The 17,299-nt window shown below is 44.3% G+C and overlaps 1 protein-coding gene across 1 annotated transcript in view; it reads left to right on the top strand.

Annotated features, from left to right (window-relative positions):
* The first annotated feature begins 3,411 nt into the window (after positions 1-3,411).
* The window catches only part of RAP1B (RAP1B, member of RAS oncogene family), a 119,948-nt gene continuing 106,060 nt past the window's right edge, over positions 3,412-17,299 (top strand). Inside the window, exon 1 of the mRNA XM_068276713.1 lies at positions 3,412-3,565. The gene's annotated coding sequence lies outside the window, so the exon portion shown is untranslated. The remainder of the gene's footprint in view (positions 3,566-17,299) is intronic.

The raw sequence follows: 17,299 nt of genomic DNA, 5'->3' as shown, positions 1-17,299 counted from the left end.
GTAATTTTACTATTTGGCCACAAGATGTCCCTGCGCATTACTTCCTATAAGCGTGCAATAAGTACGCTATAGAGGAAATAATGAGTTACACTGTAACTAGGGTAATGACGCAGGCATCCATTCATGCCTGCGATCACGGTGGCCTAGAAGGGAGATGAATGAATGGGAGCAATGTTCCCATTCATTAATCTAAGGGTCGGCGGTGGAAGTGGTGGAAACAAGCGAGCGGGAGGCAGCGTGGCGGCACCAATTGAGAATGATCACTGTTTTTGAATAAAAACAATGATCATTCTTGGTGGACATGTACGGATTGGCTCAGGGGACTTTTGTACCCTACCACCAATTACCCCGCTGGGACCATTGCGATTGCGGGCTTTTGCCCTTACTGACATCAGGAACTGAAAAAACACTCTGCAAAAGTGCTTAGAAAAGCGCTTTACTAAAAATCACTAACTGCAGGAGGTGCTAAAAAAAATCACCCACAAAATCGCAAAACACTGGTGTCAGCGATTCCGATTTATGATGTGAACAAGGCCTTAGATTGAGGACCACTCCAGCGTAAAGGACCACTCCAACGAAAAAAAAAGCAGTTCAAATCTGACAGAACCAACAGGTTTTGGACTAGTCCATCTCCTCATGGAGGATTCTCAGGGATTTATTTGTTTTTAAAAACCTTTCCTGAATGGCAGTTTAACCCTCTGGGCGATACAATTGCATCGCCCAGGAGGGGGCGCAGCACTTTTATTTTAAATTTTTTATTTTTTAAATCATGTAGCGAGCCCTGGGCTCGCTACATGATAGCCGCTGCGCAGCGGCATCCCCCCACCCACTCCGATCGCCTTCGGCGATCAGAGTAAGCAGGAAATCCCGTTCAGAACGGGATTTCCTGCTGGGCTTCCCCGGTCGCCATGACGACGGGGCGGGATGACGTCACCGAAGTCATGGACGTCGTGACGTCAGAGGGAGTCCCGATCCACCCCTCAGCGCTGCCTGCCACTGATTGGCCAGGCTGCGCAAGGGGTCTGGGGGGGGGGGGGCTGCGCGGCACGGCGGATCGGCGGCGAGCGGCGGCGATCGGAAGTTACACGCAGCTAGCAAAGTGCTAGCTGCGTGTAACAAAAAAAAAAAATGCAAATCGGCAAACCAGGGCCTGAGAAATCCTCCTGCGCGATATACCCCGAGCTCAGCTCGGGATTATCGCCCAGGAGGTTAACTGCCAAAATAGTAAGACACCAGTCAGCCTCCCTACTCACGTGCACACTATTTTGGCAGTTAGACTTAAAGAGAAACTCCGACCAAGAATTGAACTTTATCCCAATCAGTAGCTGATACCCCCTTTTACATGAGAAATCTATTCCTTTTCACAAACAGACCATCAGGGGGTGCTGTATGGCTGATATTGTGGTGAAACCCCTCCCACAAAGAAATTCTGAGTACGTACTCTTGGCAGTTTCCTGTCTGTGAACCTTGCTGCATTGTGGGAAATAGCTGTTTACAGATGTTTCCAACTGCCAAAAAAAAATGCAGCAGCTACATCACCTGTCAACGGTAAAAATGTCACCATGTAATAAATGTCAGAATGTAAATCAGGGATTTAAAAGATTTTACAAAGGGTAAACACTGACTAAATCATTTATACATAATTATTGTAAAAATGAAGCACTTTTTTATTACATTATTTTCACTGGAGTTCCTCTTTAAAGAAAACCTGAACTGAAAATTAAGTCAAAATAAACATACACAAGTCATACTTACCTCCTGTGTAGTCTACTCCTCAATCTCTTTCTCCTCTCCGGTGTCCTGTTTGTCCACTGTGATCAATAGAATTCTCCGTCCTCCATTTTGAAAATGGCCATTACACCATAACAGCTTTCTGGTCAGCACACTGTTAAACTGTACTCCTCAATCTCTTTCTCCTCTCCGGTGTCCTGTTTGTCCACTGTGATCAATAGAATTCTCCGTCCTCCATTTTGAAAATGGCCATTACACCATAACAGCTTTCTGGTCAGCACACTGTTAAACTGTAGCATCGCCAACTTGAGCAATAGGGAAACATGGACACATCAGTTCTCCTCTCAGCTGTAACTGACAGCAACTGATATATAAACTGACAGCAACTGATATATTTCAGTTCTGACAAAATGTTGTCAGAACTGGAAGGTATCATTGTCAGAAGAAAATGGTGAGTTTCTGAGAGGAACTGATGGCAAGGTAACTATGAAACAGTGGCGTAGCTAAGGAGCTGTGGGCCCCGATGCAAGTTTTACAATGGGGCCCCCCAAGCACTCTATACATAACAACTGATACGCCGCCCCAAAACCTGCCAATGGCAACTACAGTATCAGAGGTGCAAGAAGGGGATGGGGAACAGTGTGTTATTGATTACCACTATTCAAAGTATCTATAGAAGTGATTATTATGAGCACAGGACCAATAGAGAGCTAATACTGTAGTTGAGAGAGGGCCTTATGGGGCCGCTCTGGCCCAAGGGCCCCGATGCGGTCGCTACCGCTGCACCCCCTATTGCTTTGCCCCTGCTATGAAATGTTCATTTGAAGTTACCTCATGTATTTATTTTAAATAATTTTACTCAGTACAGGTTCTCTTTAAGGCTCTTTCACACTAGATGCTGATCTGAGCGTTCTCTCTTAGTTTGACTCCTCTATTTCACTTTCATGTTAACTTTCACATTAGATGTTACGTTACAACACATCTGGGAGCTTTATAACGTCCAGCCTCTGTGTTTTCCCGTCGGGTAAATTAGAACTACCGTCAATAATCAGCGTTGCACCGCAACTTCCTGACGTCCATTAAACACGTGCAGGAAATCAGCTCCTGCGAGCGTTTGGTAATGTGAAAGAACCCTTAGCAACTACTGTTCAGAAAATGCTGAGTAGATTCAGAGCATCCCCTATGAAGAGATGTTTTGTCAGATCGTAACTGCTTAGTTTTTTTTTTTGCAATAGTGGTCTTTTAAGTTTGTGTCTGGAGATGTGCTGTAAGTTTCCTGCTTTCTGATGGCAGGCAGTGGTATGCCTAATAATACTTATTCTGGATAACTGATATTTCCCAAGAAGTGTACTGATCTTTACAAAGCTACTCTTCGCCGTGGACAAGTGGTCATTGTAACTATTTCCTATTTTTTACATTTTACTGTGAATTAAGCTGTTTTTATTTAAGCAAGCCTAAAAACAAGAAGTTTGTAAGGGGAAGAAAAACGAATCGGGCATCAAAAAAACATGAGAGCTACAATCAGCCCCACCCCTCAGAGTGAAAGGGTTAAAGTTTCATGAGTCTCGTGAGCGAGCCTCACAGTACCCCCACGCTAATGAGGCGGCGCGCGCAGCGTGCGTGCGCATGAAGGGACGGGTCACTTCACGACAGCACAGCCGCGGTAACGCGCACGGGCTAAACGAGACTGGCGCGGTGACGTCACGGGGGAGAGCTGGAGCCTCACCCAGGTTGGGCTGGTGGCGCTGTGTGTCCCGAGCACAGGAGGACAAGCGGGAGGCGGCGGGGATCCCAGGCAGCGCCCGGGTCCATCCAAGAAAGGGAGGACAGCGGGGTGAGTGTGCGGAGGAATGCTCTCTCTCACAGAAGGGCTGTAGAGGCCCGCTTGTTGTTTGGGGGCAGCGAATGTGGGGTGTAGTGCAGTGAGGGCCAGGCCCAGGCACTGTTCTGTCTACAGATGCTGCTATTAGTATGATATCCGCATGATAGCCGGCTTCGGGGTCGCTACAGCTCCTCGGATATGCCCACAATAGCTTGTAGACAGACATGACAGCCGGGGATGTGGTGGACATAGAGGGGATGGGCAGGCACTCCTGGAAGGGGGACCCGTGCTTGCCATTCTCTGCATTCTTTGCACCTCCTTTACATGTGTGTGACCAGTGTTTGCTAGCAAGCCTTGTCATTATTGCCAGTGACTGGGGTCACTTCGCAACTCTTCTTGGATAGCTGCTGAGGAAACGGTGCTTTACTTTCTGATGGCAGCGAGGATGGAAGCAAGCTAGATTTTTTAATGGTTGAACAAAACCACTTTGTTCTGTTTGTGTAAAGCAGGGGTCTCAAACTCAATTTACCCGGGGGCCGCAGGAGGCAAAGTCAGGATGAGGCTGGGCCGCATAAGGGAGTTCACGTGTCCCCGCCGCAAAACGAGGGCTGCAGAGCCCCCAAATTGCCCCGGGGGCAATCCGCCGGCATTTCCTGGAAGGGGCAGAGCTTTCAGCTTCAGCTCTGCCCCTCCTGACGTCAATCGCGGCGGATCGCCGCCTCTGCCCGCCCACTCTAAACATAAAAAAAAAAATTGGGAAAATAGGAAAAAATGCCAGGAATCTTCATACAGCCATATTACGGCTGTATAGCGATACCTGGCCAAAGCGCTGCGGCTGCGTATGGACCCCCTGGAAACTCTGTCAGGAAATGTATTGCTCTTTCTTTTGATACATGTAAAATTACACTACCGTTAGGCTTGCTACTAAAAGTGACATTTACCGCATTTAAAAGTATACTATTTTCCTTCAAAACTTTAAAATCGATTTTCTCAAAAACTATAAGGTCTTTTTGAAAAATTGTTTTTTCCTCTTATTCCTAATGATCTCCTTAACATATCCTGCAAATTTAGGGTTTCTAGCATTTAAGGTGGATTTGCTATTAACCATTAAAGTCGGCGGGTTTTTAAATGTGTATTTTTTTCCTTTGCAACTTTAAAATCGATTTTCTCAAAAACTATAAGGCCGATTTGAAAATTTTTTTTTTCCTCTTGTAGCCACTGGGGGCCCCTACAAGCTCTGGGGCCTTGGGGCCACAAAATATTGTATCGCGGGCCGCAAATGGCCCGCGGGCCGCGAGTTTGAGACCCCTGGAAAAGAGAACCTATATAACACCCATTGCTTGCTACATGACGTAAAGGGTCTTCTTCCACTCTGCTTGAAGCTTCCCCCTTTTTTAAGTTGCTGTAACATAAGATGTCTTCTGCTGCAGGAACTCAGTGGTGCAGGCAGTGGGTGACCCCAAGTAGTGATGGGCTCATACAGCAGCTACTTGACACTAGACTAGGCATTAACCTATTCAGTGCCAATGTCTATTTCAGTGTATTGGTGTAAACATTAATCATATTATTATTTGACAGGGTTGAGCAGATTCGTCAGTCGTTACATTTACTTCTGACTTTTTTTTAATTTTCTTTAACTAAACTGCAATTGGTGATGCCTGAACTTTGCGCTTGGCTAATCAGATGTAGGAAACATTATTTACCATATAGATGGATTAATTCGGCATGTATTAGTAGGTTTCTGAATCTTATTAGCCCTATATGAAGTTCTGGTCCATTCCTCTGTTAGTTCCCTTTTTGTTGTAGATGACAAGAAACTGGCAAGTGGAAATTTTTAGTTGATACCTTTACTTTCCTAACACAATTGTGCAATATTCTTGATGTTTTATTTCTACTTTATGATACAGTAACTCAATTGTGGAAATTAAAGCAATTTATACCAGTCTGAAAAGTGTTGGAAGCAGTTCATTAGTTTTGTGCAAGTGCACATCATTATGCTTTTTTACAGTATGAGCTTAAGTATTGTTTAAGCAACATGAGCTCCACCTAAACTCTGTACAGGAAGAGGTTACTGTGCAAAAATACATCCTCCCCTCTGTGGCCTGCAAAGGGAAGTAAGACTGTGTGCTGGAAAGAAGTTCAGTTTCTGGTGATTTTTAGTGATTGAGTAATGTCAGCTTTTTTTTTTTTTCCCCTCCATCATCAGACCAGGCAGTAAACTAGTGACTGTCTCTGCATGCTCACATCTTCCCTGTGTGCTACATTCATGTAACTTGGCTAGTAAACTGTAAGGCCTGAAACCCACCAGCAGCGCTTTCTAAGCGCCAGTGATTTGTACAGCTCTTGTTAATGCAATGCTATGGGGTATTTATTTATTTATTTTTTTAAATCGCATCACTCAAGTGGGATCACACACATAGCATTACATTAGCAAGAGCTTTTCAAATCACAAGCGCTTAGAAAAGGCTTAGCAAAATGTTCCTAGTGGGTTCCAGGCCTCAAACTGATACAGTGCCTTGAAAAGTCTAATTTGCTGAAATAGATATGACAGCCCCTCCCCTTTTGCTTATTGATTTACCTAGTGTCATACTGAGGAGGGTCTGGTCCTATTGCATGTAACCAGGAATGGTCCTGCATGGTAGATTACGCCTGTGGAATTTTCATTTTTTTCTATCTATACAGTTCAGTGACCTGTAGAGAAAGAGGTGAAAGGAATGAAGGTCTGATGATGCTAATTGAATGTTACTTGGAGGAAAGCCTATTTTTATTTTTTTACCCCTTCTGGGATAGTACTTAAAAATTGACCCATATGAAAGTGGAACAGCTGACGAAGGCCTCTGGGTTTGAGAGTAGCATAACTTTCACGCACTACACACACTGAGGTCTTGCTTCTGGTTACAGGTCTGTGCTTATTGATTTGCCCAGTGTCAAATTGAGTTGAAGGTCTAGGCCTATTTCATGTATTCAGGAATTTGTGTTGCATGGCACACCATGACTATATGGACAGTCTGGGATAGCACTTTAGGTAGGCAATTGCTAAAGCCAGCAACCATGCATTACAGTCTCAATTTTTTTTTCATTAAATGTAGCTTTATTGAAATACTAATAAGCGTTAAGTCAAATATACCTCAGTAAGGCCTGGGACACACTAGGATCACTTTTTTGGGTTTTGAGAATCGTCGGCGCTTCAAAAAAAAAAAAAAAACGTTGCTATTGCAAGGCTATGGTGTTGAGTCCACTACAGCGATTGCGATTTTGGAAATAGCAATTACAGGACATGCAGCAATTTGTGATAATTTGTATTTATATACATAGTATAGGAGTTGGCTTAATCGCCAAAAAGTGCATCTGCAATCGCCTGCAAAACTCTTACACAAAGCGCTAGCAATTGCAATGGTGTTTTGCGATTTCTAGTGTCCCAGGCCAAAAAAATGAACATGAACAATAAAATCAAGTGGGAGATGGCAATTCAAATGCATATGAATTACATCCTCAAATTTTTGTTTTTAATTTCTCATTAAGCGTAAAATTGTTTTAAGATGAGACCTGCTGAACGTGTACGTTCATTGCAGGCCAGAAGTATACATTCAAGAAGTATCCATTCAAGAGCAGCTTGTACACAGTTGTCACCTCAGTGCTCTGTACACAGTTGTAGCCTTATGCTGGGGATACACGGTACGTTTCTGTACTGTGTATCGACCAGCTGATCCCTGATCGGGCCAGCTGAATATTATCAGCTGGCCGGATCAAGCCGCTCGACTCCCGCCCGCTCGATCCCTGCCGGCGGACAATGGCAGGGAATCGAGCGCTGTTAAGGAAGTGCTGGCGGGGACGAGCGGCAATCGATCCGCGGGGACGTGGCTGGGGTCGATCTGGCGGCTAATCGGCCGCCGGATCGACCCGTGTATTCCCAGAATTAGGGCTCGTTCACACTTGAGTTCTTTTCATCAGTTTCCTGATCGCTGGCGATCAGCAAAGCACCGCTGCTATTTTAGGGCTAGTTGACAGCACTCAGTTGCGTTGCGGAATAATTCTGCATGTCAACCCACTGCTCCTACAATTCTATGGGCCTGTTAACAGTACTGTTGAAACAGATCACGTTATTTTAACTTGCTGCATGCAGGCTTTGCATTAAAGTCTATGTCCAGTCTGCATTGCAGTTCATACTCTTTATGCGTGTTATGCAGCAGACCACTATGTACCTATCCTTAAATGTATTACAGAGAAATCGCCCAAAAAAATCCATCAGTCAAAACCCATGATGTAGGCTTGGGGTTTATCTGTGAAATTTTTATCCCTTTCCTTGTTTAGGTGTAGCCCTGATGTCATATTTGCTTGACCGGCACCCAGTGTATTGGTATACTTACATTATGACACATGTTTATATAATGCTGTTATATTTGTTTTTATTGAAAGTGTTTTTGTGTGTGTGTGTAAAAGTGCTCTTAATCTGATGATTACATGTTCTAGGTTTCTATGGCTGTATGACTAGAGCTTGAACAAAGTAAATATAACTTTACTTGAAACCGTCTCGCCTATTTTTATTATCCCTATCCAGGCAACTGGTATTGCTTAAAAGGAAATAAACATGGCAGCCTCCATATACCTCCCTCTCCCTCTCCCCTATAGAGACTTCCTTCTACTCTTCTGGTCCCCTTGTTGCAGGGGCAGCTCCTCCATTTGAATCCCCCGCCGTGGGGGACTTCGGAAATCTTCAGGAGCAGAGTCCTCCCAAATACCTACAGGTCCATACTGCGTGCGCCAGAGAGGGTGCTCGCATGTGCACTGTATGAAGCAGCCGTCTTTGGGAGCACTCAACTTCCGAAGCCTCCCTTCGGTGGTGGGGACAGCAATATATGACCAAATTGGTCGAATACTGCTATAGGAGCCAGTGCTGGAGCGGACATGTGCAGGGCGTGCCTGGTCACAGGCGTGTGATCGAGGACGCGAGCCACCAGCGCCTGTGTACTACTGAGGGTCTTGCCGACCTGGAAATAGTACTGAGGCAGGCTGGCCACAGACCGTTCTCAGTACAACAGTGTGCTACATCTCTACCTCCCATGACCTTACAGTGTTCTCCCCAGGCTCTTTTAGCCGGGTGCTCCACCCGGCTAGATTTGGTGACCACCCGGCTGTCATCGGCTCACCTCCTCACCTCCTCCTATGCTGTAAGCACAGTTGCCCTGCATTTTAAACTCGCCCCACCCGGCTACTTTTTCATGCCACCCGGCTGGAAAAAAATTCTGGGGAAAACACTGCCTTATGTCATCTTGGCCCAATATGCAATTCACTTTTCCTCCTTAGTTTTCTCCAAGTTGACATTTTTAAACTTGTCAATAAAATGCCTTTTAACCACATAAGGACCACACTATTTTGTGCTGATCTGTGCTGCGTAGGCTCTCCAACCCACGGCACTGATCAGGTTGCAGCCAGGGCGACCAGACTTCTTCCCCCCCCCCTTTTTTTCCCCACTAGGGTGATGTCCTGCTGGGGGGTGTCTGATCGCCGCCAGCTATAAGCGTGTTGCGGAGGGGCTCCTCAAAGCCCCCCTCCACAGCGATATTGGGCCTCCCTCTCTTTCCCTCCCTCCCCTCCTTCCCCTGGACGGCGATCCGTCCTGCCACTGATAGGCTTCAGTCTATCAGACTGCGGCGATCCCCGGCCAATCAGAGGCACCCTCCGTGAACTGACATGGGTTTCCATGCAAAACCACTTAGGACCTGCCGCCGCCTATCGGCCTTAGGCGGTCGTGAAGTGGTTAAGCCACCAGAAAGCAAGAAAATGTTAAACATTTTGATTGTACACTTTCAACTTCTTTTGGGTACTTTTTTAGTTGAAAAGTGCTGGAAAGTGATTTTAAATTGAAAATGAAAAAAATATCTCCTAGGGGAAAACTCAGGTGAAAAAGTGAATTGCATATGGCCCCTTATGTCATGTCCCAGTGGCCTGTACTTTGTGACCTGGTGGCATGTATGGGGGTGGGATTTTATCATGTTTCTAGGAAGGCCCTGGAGGATTACAGTGATTGAGATGGCTTGTTAGACAGGATTATAGTAAAGGCGCCCATACAGTCAGGTCCATAAATATTGGGACATCAACACAATTCTAACATTTTTGGCTTTATACACAACCACAATAGATTTGAAATGATCACGATGTGCTTTATAACTACAGACTGTCAACTTTAATTTGAGGGTATTTACATTCAAATCAGGTGAACAGTTTGCATATGTGCCTCCCACTTGTTAAGCAGGGCTGTGGAGTCGGGACAAAAATCCTCCGACTCCTCAGTTTAGGATTCCACCGACTCCTTGACTCCGACTCCTCTAATTTACATATTACAATCTTGTTGATTGAAAGTATGTAACATGAAATTCGTCTCTAAACTGCCAATGCTTAGGAATTTTTAAAGACAACTGAAGTGAGAAAGATGTACACTGCCGTGCAGCCCATGTTTTCCCATTATTTAGGGCCCGTTTCCACTATCGCGAATCTGCATGCGTTTCCTGCATGCAGATTCGCATAGCCAATACAAGTGAATGGGCCTGTTTTCCTGAGCGTTTTTTCGGCATGGCAGAGCCCTCAGAATTCGCCTGCGTGTGGAATGCATGCAAATCGCCGCTAATGTATTTAATAGGGAAATCGTCTGCGGCTTTGGTATGCAAATTTTCATGCGAATTCGCATGGAAATCAATGGAAAAAGCACACCGGCACTGCCATGGTTAAATTTGCATACAGCGTCATCCATGCAAATTCGCGTGCGCATGAAAATTTGCATACACCCGCATGTGAAATCCGCATGCAAATTTTTACCGCAGCGATTCGCGCCGCACAAGTAGAAACTGGCCCTTAAGAATAGCAAAAAATCAGATCCAGGAAATTATAGACCTGTAAGCTTAACATCAGTTGTATGCAAACAATGAGGCCCACAGGGGTCTGTACTGGGTCCAGTGCTCTTCAATTTATTATTAACCTAGTAGATTCAGTAGTGAGCAATGTTGCGATTTTTGCAGATGATACAAAATTGTGCAGAATCAACTCTCAGGAAGATAGGGACATATTGCAACAGGATCTGGATAGGATGGCTATATGGGCACATAAATGGCAGATGAAATTCAATGTTGAAAAATGTAACGTCATGCATTTTGGTCGTACCAATGGTCTAGCACCATACAAAATAAATGGGATACAGTTGGGGACACCAAACTTGGAGAAGGACTTAGGAGTACTCATCGACAACAAGTTAAATAATCACACTCAATGCCAAGCCACTGCAGCTAAAGCTAACAAAATATTGGGATGCATTAAAAGGGAAATAAAAACTTAAGATGCTAGCATAGTATTGCCCCTGTTTAACTCTCTAATAAGGCCACATCTAGAATATGGAATTCAGTTCTGGGCACCACATTACAGGGAGTGCAGAATTATTAGGCAAATGAGTACCATATATTCCGGCGTAGAAGACTGGGTGTAAAGGACGACCCCCAACTTTTTCAGTTAAAATATAGAGTTTGTGATATACTCACCGTATAAGACTACCCCTCTTCCAACGTACACCAAATAAAAAAAAATCATATACTGGTACTGTATGTGGTACCCAGTATATAACAGTATATAGGTGATTGGTTAGATTGGTCAACTCTCCCTCTCCCTAAGTGGATTGGTCAGCTATCTCCCTGTTTAACAGAGCGGTATGGAAGAATAGATCACACTGTGCCCATAAAACACGCCTCTTTCACCCCTATGGCCCGCCCTTGAATCCCATTTACCTCCTCCTCTGCATCTCAGATCTCGCACATGTGCGCCTGCACCGCTTCGCAACAGTCCTCAACAGCGAGATCTGAGAGAATGTAACAGGATAGGGGGTATCGCCCAGCATCAATGATACCCGGCGTATAAGACGACCGCCAACTTTTCAAAAGATTTTCAAGGGTTAAAAAGTAGTCTTATACGCAGAAATATACAGTATTTTGACCACATCATCCTCTTCATGCATGTTGTCTTACTCCAAGCTGTATAGGCTCGAAAGCCTACTACCAATTAAGCATATTAGGTGATGTGCATCTCTGTAATGAGAAGGGGTGTGGTCTAATGACATCAACACCCTATATCAGGTGTGCATAATTATTAGGCAACTTCCATTCCTTTGGCAAAATGGGTCAAAAGAAGGACTTGACAGGCTCAGAAAAGTCAAAAATAGTGAGATATCTTGCAGAGGGATGCAGCACTCTTTAAATTGCAAAGCTTCTGAAGCGTGATCATCGAACAATCAAGCGTTTCATTCAAAATAGTCAACAGGGTCGCAAGAAGCGTGTGGAAAAACCAAGGCGCAAAATAACTGCCCATGAACTGAGGAAAGTCAAGCGTGCAGCTGCCAAGATGCCACTTGCCACCAGTTTGGCCATATTTCAGAGCTGCAACATCACTGGAGTGCCCAAAAGCACAAGGTGTGCAATACTCAGAGACATGGCCAAGGTAAGAAAGGCTGAAAGACGACCACCACTGAACAAGACACACAAGCTGAAACGTCAAGACTGGGCCAAGAAATATCTCAAGACTGATTTTTCTAAGGTTTTATGGACTGATGAAATGAGTGAGTTTTGATGGGCCAGATGGATGGGCCCGTGGCTGGATTGGTGAAGGGCAGAGAGCTCCAGTCCGACTCAGACACCAGCAAGGTGGAGGTGGAGTACTACTTTGGGCTGGTATCATCAAAGATGAGCTTGTGGGGCCTTTTCGGGTTGAGGATGGAGTCAAGCTCAACTCCCAGTCCTACTGCCAATTTCTGGAAGACACCTTCTTCAAGCAGTGGTACAGGAAGAAGTCTGCATCCTTCAAGAAAAATATGATTTTCATGCAGGACAATGCTCCATCACACGCATCCAAGTACTCCACAGCGTGGCTGGCAAGAAAGGGTATAAAAGAAGAAAAACTAATGACATGGCCTCCTAGTTCACCTGATCTGAACCCCATTGAGAACCTGTGATCCATCATAAGATGTGAGATTTACAAGGAGGGAAAACAGTATACCTCTCTGAACAGTGTCTGGGAGGCTGTGGTTGCTGCTGCACGCAATGTTGATGGTGAACAGATCAAAACACTGACAGAATCCATGGATGGCAGGCTTTTGAGTGTCCTTGCAAAGAAAGGTGGGTACATTGGTCACTGATTTGTTTTTGTTTTGTTTTTGAATGTCAGAAATGTATATTTGTGAATGTTGATGTTGGTTTCACTGGTAAAAATAAATAATTGAAATGGGTATATTTTGTTAGGTTGCCCAATTATGCACAGTAGCCTAATTATGCACAGTAATAGTCACCTGCACACACCGATATCCCTCTAAAATAGCTAAAACTAAAAACTACTTTCAAAAATATTCAGCTTTGATATTGAGTTTTTTGGGTTCATTGAGGACATGGTGGTTCAATAATAAAATTATTCCTCAAAAATATAACTTGCCTAATAATTCTGCACTCCCTGTACAGGAAAGATATTGCAGTTTTAGAGCAGGCGCAGAGACGAGCAACACAATTGATACGTGGGATGGAAGGTCTCAGGGCTCATTTCCACTATCGCGAATTCGCATGCGTTTTTCGCATGCAAATTCGCATAGCAATACAAGTGAATGGGACTGTTTCCACTTGTCAGGATTCCTTTGCGTTTTTCTGTGCAGAAAAAATTTGCATGGCAGAGCCATCAGAATTCGCATACCGCATACCGCTATGCGAACCGCATACAGTGTATTTAATAGGAAATTCGCATGAGGTTTGGGTATGCGAATTTTCATGCAAATTCGCATAGAAACAATGGAAAAGCACACCAGCACTGCCATGGTTAAATTCGCATACATCGTCATCCATGCGAATTCGCGTGCAAATTCGCATGAAAATGCGCATGGACCCGCATGCGAATTTCGCATCCGCATGCGAATTTTTGCCGCGGCGATTCGCACCGCACAAGTGGAAATGCAGCCTCACTTGCCAAGAAAGGTTAGTTACATAGTTATTTTGGTTGAAAAAAGACATACGTCCATCGAGTTCAACCTGTATAAAGTACAACACCAGCCTGCTCCCTCACATATCCCTGTTGATCCAGAGGAAGGTGAAAAAACCCTTACAAGGCATGGTCCAATTAGCCCCAAAAGGGAAAAATTCCTTCCCGACTCCAGATGGCAATCAGATAAAATCCCTGGATCAACATCATTAGGCATTACCTAGTAATTGTAGCCATGGATGTCTTTCAACGCAAGAAAAGCATCTAAGCCCCCTTTAAATGCAGGTATAGAGTTTGCCATAACGACTTCCTGTGGCAATGCATTCCACATCTTATTCACTCTTACTGTAAAGAACCCTTTCCTAAATGGCTACAATGTTTTTCCTCCATGCGCAGATCATGTCCTCTAGTCCTTTGAGAAGGCCTAGGGACAAAAAGCTTATCCGCCAAGCTATTATATTGCCCACTAATGTATTTATACATGTTAATTAGATCCCCTCTAAGGCGTCTTTTCTCTAGACTAAATAAACCCAGTTTATCTAACCTTTCTTGGTAAGTGAGACCTTCCATCCCACGTATCAATTTTGTTGCTCGTCTCTGCACCTGCTCTAAAACTGCAATATCTTTTTTTTGTAATGTGGTGCCCAGAATTGAATTCCATATTCCAGATGTGGCCTTACCAGAGAGTAACAGGGGCAATATTATGCTAGCATCTCTATGTCCCTTTTTAATGCATCCCAAAATTTTGTTAGCTTTAGCTACAGCGGCTTGGCATTGAGTACGATTATTTAACTTGTTGTCGATGAGTGTGAGGGAGCAGGCTGGTGTTGTACTTTGTTCTCTGGTTGAACTCGATGGACGTATGTCTTTTTTCAACCCAAATAACTAACCATATTTTATTCCCTTTAGTCATAAACTAAAACTAGTCCTTGGTAAGAGTACTTGTAAAAGGTACAGACTGGAACAAAGAACATCTATCAGGCCCTAGGCAATGTAACTGTGGGTACATGTAAGAATGATGTGCAGGTACTCTGCAGGGGAATGAGGAGATTCTTCCTCTTACACACTCTTCTTGTACAATCTGAACCAGGTTTACGGGTGATAAACACCTCTCTGCTCAATGTGCACAACATTTTCAGTGGATTCCCTGCAGCTCTGTGGGGAGTGCAGATGTAGAGTATAGTACTACTGTGTAACAAAGTAAACCTGAGACAAATGAAATTAAAGTTTTATACATACCTGGGGCTTCCTCCAGCCCCCTTCAGGCTAATCAGTCCCTCACTGTCCTCATCCGCTACCTGGATCTTCTGCTGAGTCCAGGTACTTGAGCCAGTCGCATGTACACACTCCGCCTCCGGGAGCGTATTACACCTGCGCAGTACTATTGCACAGGTGCAGAATGCTCCTGGTTGTAGGAGTGGCACGTGGCCAGACTGTGCTGACTGGCTGAATTACCGGGACTCGGCAAAAGATCCAGGTGGCGGAGGAGGACAGCGAGGGACTGATTGGCCTGAAGGGCCGGAGGAAGCCCCAGGTATGTATAAAACTTTTTTTCTTTTCATCCGTCTCAGGTACCCTTTAATTCGTAGTCACCTAACCAAATTTTAACATATCAAATTTGATTTAATGAGCAGAGTGCATACATTTGCATAAATTGGCGCAGAATTCTTTCCATCTCATTGACCATCTCTATTAGTGACACGGCTACACATCAGGCTTTATTCTTACAGCATAGATGTTGTTTAGTGTATATATAAGAGATTCCTGTGTACACATCATATATTCTGTACAGTCCCAATCAGATATGTGTATCTGACTTTAAAAATACGGGGACTGCTTTACTTGAAGTAGCGCAAGTAACTACAAGTAACTAATTTTGGATTGGTTTATATCATTTGTGTGGACTAAGCACAGCTATTACTGTGTATATATAAATTATTTATGATAATTATCTGAGAAATAGAACATTTTATCATATTTTCTATTTTAGTTAAATTCATTAGGAGTCGGACTCCACAGCCCTGTCTTTAAGGGAGCAAAAGTAAAGGGACAGAATAATAATCCTAAATCAAACTTTCACTTTTTAATACTTGGTTGCAAATCCTTTGCAGTCAATTACAGCCTGAAGTCCGCATAGACTTCACCAGACACTGGGTTTCATCCCTGGTGAAGCTCTGCCAGGCTACTGCTACTGTCTTCAGTTCCTGCCTGTTCTTGGGGCATTTTCCCTTCAGTTTTGTCTTCAGATAGTGAAATGCATGCTCAATCTAATTCGGAGTAGTGCATGTAGCAGTCAATGTAGCGGTGCATGTAAGAATGGCTATGGCGGCTGCCGTGTGGTATAACAAGGTCTAAACCTTGTTATACCACACGGCAGCCGCCATAGCCTTTCTTGCATGTGCTGCTACAGTGACAAGTGTTAATCACTACTCCCAGTTGCCTGCAAGCTGTTTATTTAGTCACACAGAGTAACAGGGGGCTTTGGGCATCCCCATTACTGCATAAGTTTGCACTAGTGCAACCTGCCGTAGCCAGCGGTGCGGCCGCATAATGCGAAACGTGCACACAGTCCTGACAGAGACCTGCAAAGACACAACCATGGATTTCAGCCCTGCCTTCCTAGGGAGGGACACATGCGCAGTCACTGGACAAACCTGTAGAGGCTTGCCAGCAACTTTCTAAGGCCTTGTTCACATTATGAATTTCCCAGGGCTATTGCAAGCGCTGAGTGTTTTTGTGCATAATTGTGTTGTTTTTTTTTTTTTGTTTTATTCCCGGCATTTTCTGAGCATTGGGAGATTTTGTGTAAGCGCTTTTCTAAGCACTTTGGATGAGTGAGTGAGATTTTCACTTCCTGACGTTAGTCAGGAAGTGAACAATTTGACCCGGAAAATAATAAATACAATGTATTGATTCTTAAAAGCGCTCGGGAAATTGCTATACAAAGCGCTTTTTCAATCACTTAGCGATTTTCCTATACCTTCCATTATAGCCAAAACGCTCAGAAAATGGTACAGGCAGCTCTTTGTTCAACGGAAAGCAATTGAAACGCACAGATTTGTAACACTCTCTCATACAGAATCATTGCACAAGCGCTTTTAGGGCAATTTTTAAAAATCGCTGACTCTTAAAAACCCCACGAAAATGCTCTAGGTGTGAACAAGCCCTAAGGGGAGATTACTCCAGGCATCCCTGCCTTTCCTACCACTGGTACTCTGAGTGCGCTCTATGTATTGTCTTTAGCCTAGACTGGCCCAGAATGATCATGCCGATTAGATGCTTTGCTCCGGTCTGACTCTACTGGCTGCATGCTTGTTGCAGGTGTTGGACTCAAAAACAAAGCCATGTCAGCCAGCCAAATGGCATTGTTTATATTTAGAGAATGAAAATGGCAGCCTATGTAATCCTTTCACTTCAGGTTCCTTCTAATTGAATTGTGCAAATTTGTTTGCTCCTGACAAAGTAGCATGTAATTTTATGTCTGCTACTTTATATGGTCAAGCAGCTGTAACCCCAACTGACTGCAGATGCTACTGTTCACTTGATCGAAAAGTTTACACAACAGTCCCGATTGGCTGCTGGTAGTATAGGTCTGTGTACATGTAGTAATTTGTAGCATTGCAGGCAGGACTTGGCAAAGTCAATAGGTGTATAAACATGCAGTATGCGCTTAAAGGGGAACTGAAGAGAGAGGAATATGGAGGCTGCCATGTTTATTTCCTTTTAAGCAATACCAATTGCCTGGCAGCCCTG

Source organism: Hyperolius riggenbachi, chromosome 3, assembly GCF_040937935.1.
Source record: "Hyperolius riggenbachi isolate aHypRig1 chromosome 3, aHypRig1.pri, whole genome shotgun sequence".
In the NCBI taxonomy this organism is placed as follows: Eukaryota; Metazoa; Chordata; class Amphibia; order Anura; family Hyperoliidae; genus Hyperolius; species Hyperolius riggenbachi.
Note: the sequence above shows the minus strand (reverse complement) of the source record. Positions and strands in the feature narration are given on the sequence as shown.